Raw genomic sequence first — 13139 nt, 5'->3', positions numbered from 1 at the left:
GGATGTTACCCCTCGCACCGACCTCGTGCCCCAATAGATAGTAAACGCGATAAAACTCTTACCCATTTCGGAGGATATCGCGACGATGTAGGCAATATGTCTAATTGCGGCCAATTCGGATTGCTCATTCGATAGAACGGATCTCGGGTACGGGTTTACGTCGCGGCTTTGGAATGGTGGATGGTGATAATTATCCGAGCTGAAAACGAGCGAAGAGAAGCCTTTGGGTGGACGCGGAAAGTTTACCGGCTGGCCGATTAATGTTGGCCAATACCTATTAAGGGCTTTTGATGACCAATAATACAGTTTTCGTAACGCCAAGCGGAACGAATTCGAGGACCCAAAGAGTCTAGACGCGAGGACTTGGCCTCGGGTTACGCGTCGGTAACGCAAACAGTCGCCGAACTCGCAAACACGGGCTGTAGAGCTGGCCAAGGCGATCTCCGTACGGAATAACTCGCGGATAATGCAAAGTTCCTTCCTGACCTTAATAATGACCGTCGGCAATTAGTAAAATTTATAATAAACGTCTCGCGGGGAATTCGCTAAAGTCGTTTGCCTTCTCTTCCTTCTGCCTCTCCAAAACGCCAGGTCCCCTCTTTCGCTACGAATTGCAGTCAGTTTTGTCGGTAAACCGAATTCGCTAAAGACACGAAGTTACCAAGCAAAGACAAGGAATAAATGATCCCGAGTAGACCTCTTTTAAAAGTTTACAAGTACGACTCCCATCCGCTAGTTGCCGCTTTATCCTCTCGTGTCCGTAAACTCGTCTATTCGAGACTGCGAAACTGCGTCCTTAAGCTAGATAGCTATAGAGAAGTACTTTGTCATCACGCTGCTATTTCGAACTCGGGTCCCGGCGACTGTTTATTATTGCGGTTTGTTTACTCCGTCTCGCATTAACGTATGTGTTTCACACGCAACTCCCAATTGAAAATACTAAACATTTATTATTTATATTTTAATTTCTAAGATTTAGATAAAGACTATCGATTACTCGGATAAGAAATGTTCCTTCGTTTAATAGTTAGACCATCCTTTCTGTTCCAAAGTCAACCTTTTCGTCCGATATCATTTAGTATTAAATATATATATGTATACACTTGGAACGTCAGCCTGCATGGTGATTCTAATAGTTACGGCCATGGCTTACAAACGGATATTTTCACTAGCGATGTGTTGAAGCTAAGCTCTCGTAGTCGACATCAGGAATCTACTTGGAATGCTTATCTTGGCGTATCGCGTATGGTAAGATCACTCTGACGGCTTTGGCTCCGCCTACGAGATAAAAAATCCCGTCTGCACGCGCTCCCCTCTCACGTTGCTGTTTGTTAAGTTAACATTTCGTCAGCCAAGTCGAGACGAAATTCTGCAGCGATAAGCATTCCAACTACAGGTAAAGATTACTGTAATAAACTGTAATTTTTAATTTTGCCCTTATTTCTTATAAATGAACCAAATAATAACAGTTATATATCACAATCCAGGTAAATATTATATTTCAAATATAGTTTGATCTGGAAATACACTCCCGTCATGTAGGTTACCTTAGATTCATATTCTAGAAATCAAGCTAATCCGAGGGGTCTGATATTCAAAGAAATTCGACAAGAGATACGAAATCCAGTCTGGATTTCTTAAAAATCCGGAGATTTTTTCAAAATCCCGAAATACGGCAAGAAATCCAGAAATCCGACAAGAAATCGAGAAATTGTCAAATCCGAAGAGAAATCTCGAAATCCAACGAGGAAACCAGAAATCCAACGACAAATCCCGAAATTCGACGAGAAACTTGAAATCCAACGAGAAATCCCGAAATTCGACGAGAAAAACCGTCAGCCACATCGAGACGAAAATCTTCCGCGATAAGCATTCCAAGTAGAGATATGAATTCCTGTTTACATAAAGTCTTGTCCCGAGTAGACAATAAAACATTTCCAGCAAACAATGCTTAAACCATGGACAGTAAATTAAGAGGACAGGTTTTCGATACCCTTCCACAGTGCATTTTATTTCTCCCCGCGTATCAATCAGCTCGAGAGACTCCGAGGGAGTCTTGCAAGGGTCGTTTGTACCACGTGATCTTAAAATTTCAATATGACAATCTAATGCGGTTGATATTGTTACGTAAATTTTTGCGCTTTATATTTTAGTAATTTTTCATTTTGGTTTTTTAATTCAATAAAAACTATCAACTGATATTTAGTATATAATATTTAATCTATAAAAACGTGAAAAAATACCTTTTGGCGTAAAAATGTACTTCGTGTTTATCTTTTTACCTCTCCGAGGGGACTTTGTACCCAAGGAGGGGTTATACAACCACCGTGTCTGTCTGTCTGTGGGTGGGTCTGTCTGTTTGTACAAGGTGATCTTAAAATTTCAAAATGGCAATCTAATGCGGTTGATATTGTTACGTAATTTTTTGCGCTTTATATTTTAGTAATTTTTAATTTTGGTTTTTTAATTAAATAAAAACTATCAACTGATATTAAGTATTTCATATTTAATCTATAAAAACGTGAAAAAATACCTTTTGGCGTAAAAATGTATTTCGTGTTTATCTTTTTTCTTTTTTCGAACAGTATCGTCCACCCTTAGCGATACTTGTTTTTTCAAATAACCTTGGACGATTCCCTTAAAATTGTTAGTGTGATTGGTTTACGGGGGCTAAAAACCAGGCTTTTAACCGATCCTCTAAAATCTACTATCCATGCTTTAATACTCAATTTTCGAGGGTCGTATTAGAATTAGATTATTCGCAGATGACGGGTCAAATGTTTCATTGTACCCGCGTCAGTGCAGTGATGGGCATTTTTGAAAAATTTGTGATACCTTTCACTCCATCTCATTCCCATTTCTCAAATTTTACTCTCTTCTCACCACCGTAAACTAACTTTTGAGGTGATCTCCTCTCATCGAATTTCGCTAATTAAACTAACCTCCTAATACTTTCTTTCAAAAATCTTATTTGGTATCACCCTTCTCTCACTTAAATACATTACTTGGATACTCATCTCACGCTCCTCTCCATTGGAAAAAGGCTCACCTCCTCTCAATTGCTCTCACTGATCTCACGGTGAGAGGAGAGTGCCCATCACTGCAAAAAAAGTGTACCAACATTTACGGTTCACCCTGCTTAATTAACTGCCAATTAGTTAGATAAGTTTGGTGGCCAAACAAATTGGCCTTTAAAAGTTATTTAGTCTGAACGCTCCTTTACCTTCTGTGGTCTTTTTAAACAATCTAAATACAGGATATCACGCGAAACTAGATCAATTTCGTGAAGAACTTTACCAAAAGAAAATAAGTTTTAAAAACGTTCATTTTTAGCAGTCATACAAACATTACAATTTAGATGGGTACGCTCTACAACTTGTTCATTGATAGTTTTAGTCTAGGTAATATAGATTTTGAGCAAAATGCCTGGGGCGATCAAATTGAAACACCCTGTATAGTTTGCTGGTTATAGGTAATCAAAATGATGTGTACGAAAATTATTACGTAACTATTTAAAACTAAGCCTCGGTCACAAAAATTGGCCGTTGTCGAAAACTTGGCCCACAAAGGCGTCTGCGTGCCCGAAACGAACGTTGTGGAAAATTTTTCTACATTCGCACGGAGAAAAAAATGTTTTACGAAAATGTTGGCTAGTATGAATTCGCGACCGAAAACTATCTCTACGCTACCTTTGGTTTTCCATATAAACCTAGATAGGTGGCGGCTAAAGCAGACGCTATTAGTTTTATTTAAATTTGCAAACAACATATTAGACTAATCATGGAATGAAAACTTATTTAATTTTTTTCGTAAAATTACGGAAAGTTTCCGGAAAAACGGCCTCGGACTTTTCCCGAAAAATTTTCCAACTTGCAACACTAATTTAAAAAAAAAAAGTTCTTATGACTTTTCAATTTGTCTGTAGCAGACGCTAGATCATAGGCGCTAGCTCGGAGAAGCTAGCACCGTTACGCCACCTACACTCGTTTCGGTTGCGAATAGGCTTTTATATCTCTGAGAAATTCAACAGTACTCTGTACCAGGGTATATGCGGACGGAGTAACGACATTAAAGCAGATACGGAAGTGAAACGACTCCAATATTGCGTCAAAGTTCCAATTTCTTAAAAATATGTGAAAGTTAAGTAGAGTGGTCGAGGGAAAAGCGAGAGCGAGGCATCAGAAAATCAATTTTAATTTCAAGTATAAACCACGCGTCATATACATACAAGTATAAAGAAGCCGTTACGTGAAGAAGCTTTGATTCTGGCTCTACCAAACAATCCAAATCCCCGGGCCTGAAACGTGCTACGGCATAAGTATAAAAGTCATAAAAATATTGCAAACAAGCCGTCCCTTCACCCCCAAATACCGCTCGCGATGTCAAATTTTAAAGTTCACCGAAACTTTATACCTTGTTTGGCGCCAAAATGTGGGCGCAACCATTTTGTTCAAACCGTGATATTCAATATTGCTACTTACTTAAAAGTAGGTAGTCTATTTTATTAGCAAATATATAGATAGAGCAAGAAAAGTATAAGAAGTATAAAATATTTTCTAAATAGTCAGCCATAAGTTAATTTTTTTGTGTATAGTTATACAAATATTTTTTGTATAGTTATACAAATATTTTTTTGTATAGTTATACAAATATTATTTTTTTGTGTATAGTTATACAATTATTATTTTTTGTGTATAGTTATACAAATATTATTTTTTTGTGTTTAGTTATCCAAATATTATTTTTTGTGTATAGTTATACAAATATTATTCGCGACCGAAACGAGTCTAGCTAGCTTCTAAGAGGTAGCACCTATGATCTAGCGTCTGCTACAGACAAATTAAAAAGTCTTAAATAAACTTATCAAAATATAAGCAAATGGTTCCCAAAATTAGTGTCAATATTTATAGTCAGCTTTACGAATAACGACGAGGAAAAACGTTTAGCGTCTGCTTTAGCCGCTACCTATCTAGGTTTCAATGGCGAACCAAAGGGGGCGTAGCGATAGTTATCGATCACGAATACATTATTGAGATGTCGTCATTGTTATTTTAATAATTTAACCGATAAATGCAGTGATGTCAAGTACAAATCTGTCCAAGCCTTTGCCCCTTGATATTCCAAAGGTAGTATGATTGCGCGAGAACAACGGACTGACAAGGAGAGTACCCGAGGTGTTTATTGCCGATTTTGTTCAAAGTCGGCCATAATGTAGACCTGTATGAGATATGAAATTTCCCAAAAGGAGACTTTGCACTAGAGGTCGGGGATGGTTAACTTTTATTCAATAGATAAAGCTCTCAAAATTATTCGTAAAACGTTTTGATCAAGTAATTTATATTTCTGTTTTATCCGATTAATTTATTAATAAATTTGTAAAATTAATCGGAAAAACGACGATTTTTTCAATAAAAGCTCAAATTTTCCGAATAATACATGTTTTTTAATCATTTTCCGAAATATTAACCGGGTAAATTTTTTTGTTTACATTTTTCCCCCGAAAAAAATCAATTTAAACATGGATAATGATTAACCGTTACCGACCTCTACATCTCTATAATATTAATAGGTGTTTCTATAAAACCAAACAATAAAAATTAGAAGTATAAAATGTTTTTATCTGCGTCACGAGCTCAAGTTATTGAAGTGCTTTACTTTCACGCGAGATTTGCACGCGGGTTCCGGAAGGGTCTCGTGACTGCAGCGCGTGCTCTCTACCTTCAAGAGCTACAGCTAAGCATGGACCAAGAATTTACGGGGGCTCACTTTTCCCGATATTTTGACTCGGTAGGCGTCGCCTAAATCGGAAGGCTTACGGAGGTACATCAGCCGCTTTGAAGCCCCTCAAGAATTCTGTTCAACTATAACTGCGAGTTGGGACTTAGGAGACAGTGCGTGCGAGAAAGTTAGGTTAGGCTTAGTTCATTATATTTTTTAAGTTTAGAAATGAAATGGATTCCAATAAATTTGATTAAAAAACCTCAGTCATACGTGGCGTACTAATTATTTTTACTTAACACAATGTTTAATTACCATTACTTAAACTTTTAAAGGCCCAATTTCAAAAAAAAGGTCAAAACCTTACTAAGCCTAATCATTTAACCAACAACAACGGCACCATTTTATCAAAATTGAACGTGAACGCTGCGGCTTATCTATGAAACTACGCCGGAAATCGACTTCAGCGACGCCAAGTGTTTGTCCACATTGAACTAAAATTAACCGTGATTTTCCTATTCCCAGTATTCACGCGTGCTTTTTAAAGCCTAAACAGTAAGTCCCTTTAGCTTCTTTGTCCATGAGCTAAGTGGCGTAGACAAAACATTGTCACATGTAGAAACAATTATTAACCCAAGCTGAGAATCTCTCGACATCGAACCTACAACGCCGTTCTCAAACCGTTGGCTCTATCGGCTCTGCAATGGACCATTTCCTTCGACCACCGAGTCGAAATCAGTAGCTTCCCCAATCTTCCAACGCGCTTCTAGTCTCGATAAAAGCCACGAGGGCTGAGCGACAAAACCAAGTTCATCCAGAGACTCTTACAACTATGGTCCTAAAAATATACACGTCGGATATAAAAAAATAAACTTTCATTTTTGGCCTTCTCGGTCGCGCGGGTATCCCCCTGTAGTTGGCTACTCCCAAAGCACGCCTCGAGAGTCGCGTAGGCTCACGTCTCGAACTTATTGAGTCGTAACTACCTGAAAGCCCGCGCTGCCGAAAGAAGAAAACTACGGCGAGTTCATCTTTGGAAATAAGAAGCCGTCGTAAAGCGCGTAAGGTATGCCATATTCAGAAGGAGCGCGCGTCACCAGTGTATTAGGAGTGCTTCGGGGAAAGTGGTGCCTGGATTCGAGAATATCCATTGGCGGATATTCAAGGCTCGTGCAGATCGTCGCCCACTACGATGATTATTATTAAGAGCTAAAAATAGTTTCCGCGCCAGGATACTCTAGCCAACCTTTCCCCTTATAATTTAATATCGCTCTTTGATCCACACTTCGTTTATGGATGTTTAAAATGGCCCAGGGGCTTAAGAAAGACAATTATAATTGATTATTTGGGTATGCGTGGATTAAGAGTGTTACGACTATGGGTTAGTCCTTTTTTAAACTTTTCAATGTTTAGCTTTAATCAAAATGTATATTTTTGTTGTTTTATTATCAATTTTATTTTTTTATAAAAGTATTGAAAGTATTGCTTCGTCATGAAGAATCATTTTAAAATAATAAAAAAAATTGTTATATAATTTCAAATCTAATAAAAAACATTGTTATATAATTTCAAATCTAATAAAAAAAATTGTTTCATTTTTAATCTAATAACAAAATTGCTATAACATTTTTAATCTAATAACAAAATTGCTATAACATTTTTAATCTAATAACAAAATTGCTATAACATTTTTAATCTAATAACAAAATTGCTATAACACTTTTAATCTAATAACAAAATTGCTATAACATTTTTAATCTAATAACAAAATTGCTATAACATTTTTAATCTAATAACAAATTTTTATATAATTTTAACTCTAATAAAAAACTGGTATATAATTTTAACTCTAATAAAAAACTGGTATATCATTTTAAATCTAATTAAAAAATTGTTATATAATTTTATATCTAATAAAAAATTGTTATATAATTTTAAATCTAATAAAAAATTGTTATATAATTTTAAATCTAGTAAAAAAGTTGTTATATAATTTTAAATCTAGTAAAAAAATGATATATCATTTTAAATGCAATTAATTTTTTTTATGTATTTCAAATCTAATTAAAAAATCGTTATATCATTTTAAATCAAATTAAAAAATTGTTATATCATTTTATATCTAATTAAAAAATTGTTATATCATTTTAAATCTAATTAAAAAATTGTTATATCACTTTAAATCTACTTAAAAAAATGTTATATCATTTTAAATCTACTTAAAAAATTGTTATATAATTTTAAATCTAATTAAAAAATTGTTATATCATTTTAAATCTAATTAAAAAATTGTTATATCATTTTAAATCTAATTAAAAAATTGTTATATCATTTTAAATCTAATTAAAATGATATAACAATTTTTAATTAGATTTAAAATATATAAAAAAAAATTAATTACATTTAAAATGATATATCATTTTTGTTATTAGATTTAAAATTATATAACCATTTTTAATTTAGATTTAAAATGATATAACAATATTTTAATTAGATTAGACATCAGATTATTTATCACATTAAGTTTACATCAACATAAATAAAGTGGGATTTTGAAATTGTTTTCAATTGCCCCAATAAATAGAAGGTGAAAAAATCAAATTTACGTTTTTTTACAAAGACCACGCTACCCAAGCGTCCAATATTTAACGAATCTAAACATTAAAATGATTAATAATACATATGCTAATTTTAAATTTGTAAAATTTTTTTTCGAAACAACAGTTATTTATAACAACGTTCTTATTCTCTAAATAGGCTTATATCCACGCAATACATCTTCCCGAGTGCACTCAAAGCTATAAAATCAATATTCAAACGTGGAATCGCATGTTTTACGTTTGTCGAGATGCATCCATTGAGAGAAGGTAAACGAACTCTCGGTCAGGGAACTAAAGGATTTGCGTCATCGAAATGTGCCCTCAACAAACCATTAAAACCCTCCGCTCAACGAAACCAGCAGATGTAAAGAACTAACGCCCGAAGCTACCAAACCACCGTATTGAAGTTAATCAAAAATTCCCCGGAGCTACAAATAAAACTCCGGATTTAAGGATTTTACCCTCAACAAATGTTCTAGGATGGTTGCCAACAAAATTCATAACGTCTTCCGAAGAGGAAAAAACCCAGAGCTCTAGCATCCGGACTCCAGCATTTCCAATAGATATATATTCGTTTCCGGAAAGAACATTGCTCGAAGTTGGAGCATGACAAAAAACCGGGATTTCTTTATTTACCAGGAAAAAAGTACGCCGGGTTTTGCTCCTCGCTAACTGAAATTTATTTGCTTTAGCGAAAGTAACCACCGCGCTACGGTTATTTTTATTTTTCAAAAGAGTGATCTTCGATATCCCGTGAAATGTTTAGAGCGAGCCAAGGGTTAGAAGTCCGCGGTTCGACTAGCACTCACCCGGCCCTGGTGGTATGTACCCGGATTATCTCCTCTATTTCCCTCAACAACAACGAAACAACAAAGAAAGATAGAAATAACTACTTCAAACACGAGTTAGGTTTAAACCACGCTTTTCCAACAACGCAAAGAGTATGTTTTTACTTTAAAATGAAATCTAGGAAAGCAATAGTTGATTTTATAAAATGTCTTGACGCTTGCCCAGCTTGTTGAAATGTTGCCCTGGAATAGTTCAGCCAATGCCTAAGTATGACTTCATAAACTCTTTAGTGGGAGAGAAAACCAATCCACAGCTGAAGCGGGGAGGCAAACTTTTCAACAAGATGGCCAAGGTTATTTTATAAAAAGAACTATTGCGCCAAGAATGAGATGCGGGAGAGTCTGATTGGATCGGTACACTTTTCGTTCACAAAAACAAACATTTTGATCAGAAAATTTCTGACATTAGCATTCTCCTAGGGATTCTCTAATTAATAAATGTTTCTACAAAATAGCCATCAAAGTCAAAGAGATTAGGTCGATATTTATTTATTTTTCAGAGGTTTATTTTCGCCTGTTGTGTCATTTCGGAGTAGGGTAAGAAGAGTAACCCTATCACGTCATTTTACTTCGAGTAATGTGGTGGCAAATAGTTCGAGTCCGGATAATAACGTCTTTCCAAAATGGCTGCCCGTGGCTATTTTAGCAGATAAATTCTGAGTAAGCGGAAGATTTTTTCAGTTTACTCTCGCTTTTGAGAAGGATCTGGCGAATAGTTTATGAGCCAAAGGAAATGCCGCCCCCGGAACAGGCAAAAACGTTATAGAGTAAAAAGAGTACACTTTTAGTCCGAGAACAGTCTAAAATAAACCACCTATAGTAAGTCTAGTATTATCGTTTAAAAAGAATTTCCGTCAAAGTCAAACAAAGAGTTGCAATCGATAATTATTTATTTTTATATTTTCTATTAATAAGACCTAGGTAGCAAAGATTCGCTTAGCACACGTGTCTCCGTTAAGTTAAGTATACAGTATACGTGGAAAAAACACGTGTGGGAACCTTCGCAGATGTCCGCACGTGTGTAGCGCAACACGTTGGCTCACACGTTCCCACCACGTTAGGTCACCGTTGCAATAACGTAGTTTTACTTGTTCCCACGACGTTGGCTCATACGTTGCAACAACGTAGTCTTACATGTTCCCACCACGTTGACTCACACGATGCAATAACGTAGTTTTACATGTTCCCACCACGTTCGCTCACACGTTGCAATAACTTAGTCTTACATGTTCCCACCACGTTGGCTCACACGTTGCAATAAGGTAGTTTTAAATGTTCCCACCACGTTGGCTCACACTTTGCAACAACGTAGTCTTACATGTTCCCAACACGTTGGCTCATACGTTGCAACAATGTGGTCTTACATGCTCCCACCACGTTGGGTCAAACGCTGCAATAACGTAGATTTACATGTTCGCATCACGTTGTGACACGTTCACAGCACGTGGATACTCACATTTTCACTACGTCATAGTTAACCAAACTGAACGTTTATAATTAAGAGCAAGTCATTAATTAATTGAAATGACAACAAAAAATCAGTTTTGTTTGTTTTAATTTAAAAACCACTTGTCAAATCTCGTGTTCAATACATTAAGCCACCACCAGTAGACTGGATGTGCCCTTTAAGGGTTCATAATTACTGTACAGGAGTTTTGGCATTTTTCGGAGATCTGCCGATAAGAATTAAACTAATATAGCTGAGTTCCCCTTTATGTGAGCGGTACATTGCAATTTATAATGAAATTCTTCACTCATATTGCATGGCGGTTTTCGTTCATTAAACCACTTTTACGCTCAGGCTTCCGTCAAATTTCGACATTCGGATATACATACATAAGCCAAAATGAAACACAATCATCAAGATTCTTGGTCCAAGATCACGCACCAATGTCTTTAAAAATAAATCCGTAAAATATGGCGGCTAACAAATAATATCAAAGTGTCTTTATTACATTTTCTAGAATTAATTTCTACTGTGAAATAAAGATTTATCGGAATCCCGCGTTAAACCGCCAAATACGTAGTTGGTTGATACAACCATAGTGACCTAAAGAGAGATAGAGAATATTGAATTTACCATTTATTTACTATATTTACCATATTTACCATATTTACCATATTTACCATTTTTACCATCATTTACCATCATTTACCATCATTTACCATTATTTACAATTATTTACCATCATTTACCATTACTTACCATCATTTACCATCATTTACCATATTTACCATTTTTACCATTTTTACCATTATTTACCATAATTTACCATTATTTACCATTATTTACCATCATTTACCATTATTTACAATTATTTACCATCATTTACCATTATTTACCATTATTTACCATCATTTACCATATTTACCATTATTTACCATATTTACCATATTTACCATTATTTACCGTATTTACCATTATTTACCATCATTTACCATTATTTACCATATTTACTATATTTACTATATTTACAATATTTACCATTATTTACCATATTTACCATATTTACCACATTTACCATTATTTACCATCATTTACCATCATTTACCATTATTTACCACATTTACCATTATTTACCATCATTTACCATCATTTACCATCATTTACCATTATTTACCATATTTACTATATTTACTATATTTACCATATTTACCATTATGTACAATTATTTACCACTATTTACCATATTTACCATATTTACCATATTTACCATTATTTACCATTATTTACCATTATTTTCCAGTGGTATTCATAATATTCGAAAAGTTTTAATTTTGAAATATAACCAAGAATGTATTTATTTATTCTCAGGGAGAATAAATATATCGAGACGATCGACGGACACGTTGAGGCCCTAACCCCCTCACGCTAAGGGGGGGGGGGAGAAAAAGGAGGCGGTCTTATTTTTTGCGTCCTCGCAGCAGCGTTAATCGCGTCGGAAAACGTAATTTTTAAGAACCAATGAGATTGCAGTATTATTTGATTTTATTAAAGCGGAGGAGCATACCGGGGGGCACAACGGGTGGAATTAGAGAAACGCTAAAAATAATCTCAACATATTCATTCTCCCTGAAAATAAATAAATGCATTCTTGATATAACTATAACCTTTAAAATGCATTGCTTTTTAGTGTGTTTAAAACATTTTCTAGACTTTACTTGTAACAAAAAAATAATAATTTAAGAAAAACCGCGATAACCCGCCAAATGCTGACATAGTTGGTGAGATTATTGTCGAAAGAGAATTACAATTGCACATACGAAATAACGCGGAAATGTTATAAATAACCGAAGAAATCTCGCAACGATTATTTACACCTTAACATTTTTAATAATATATATATTATAGAGCGTCCAACACGAAATATCAAAACCAATAAATCATATTAATAATGTTTTATAAGTATGTCTCAAACTTTCCAGACTTAACTTGTACGTCATAAAATGTGGTAAACTCCACTTTACCCCTCCAAATGCAAAGATAATTGTTTGTGTGGGTGGCGATCTTAAGACATTTTAGACGTTAACATATTTCTAAAAAATAATTTATTTGTTTAAAATATTTAAAATTATTGTAATGTTACACTAAACAGATTCAGTTTTTAGTATACTTAATAGAGGAGTTTTTAACACGTGATATTAAACGAAATAAAGTTTGTGTTTTTGAATACCAAAAATACAGGTTTAAGAATTGAAAACGGTGTTTTGATATACCTAAAACACAAGAGTCGAAGTATATCACAAATATACGTTTATTCAACGTGTAATTTTAAACATTTGAAAAGGCGTGGTTGAGATTACTAACAACACAAGTGGATAACATGTGATTTTACACGCAATAAATTTTGGTTTTTGAATACCAAAAATACAGGTCTGAAAAACGTGTACTTTAATTAGAATTGAATGCGGTGCTTTAGTATACCTAAAACACCCAAAACACCACGTGTATGACACGTTTTTATATATGTTT

This window comes from Leiobunum rupestre, chromosome 5, assembly GCF_980474605.1.
Source record: "Leiobunum rupestre chromosome 5, qqLeiRupe1.1.hap1, whole genome shotgun sequence".
Lineage (NCBI taxonomy): Eukaryota > Metazoa > Arthropoda > Arachnida > Opiliones > Sclerosomatidae > Leiobunum > Leiobunum rupestre.
The sequence above is the reverse complement of the archived record's forward strand: the minus strand, read 5'-3'. Positions refer to the sequence as shown.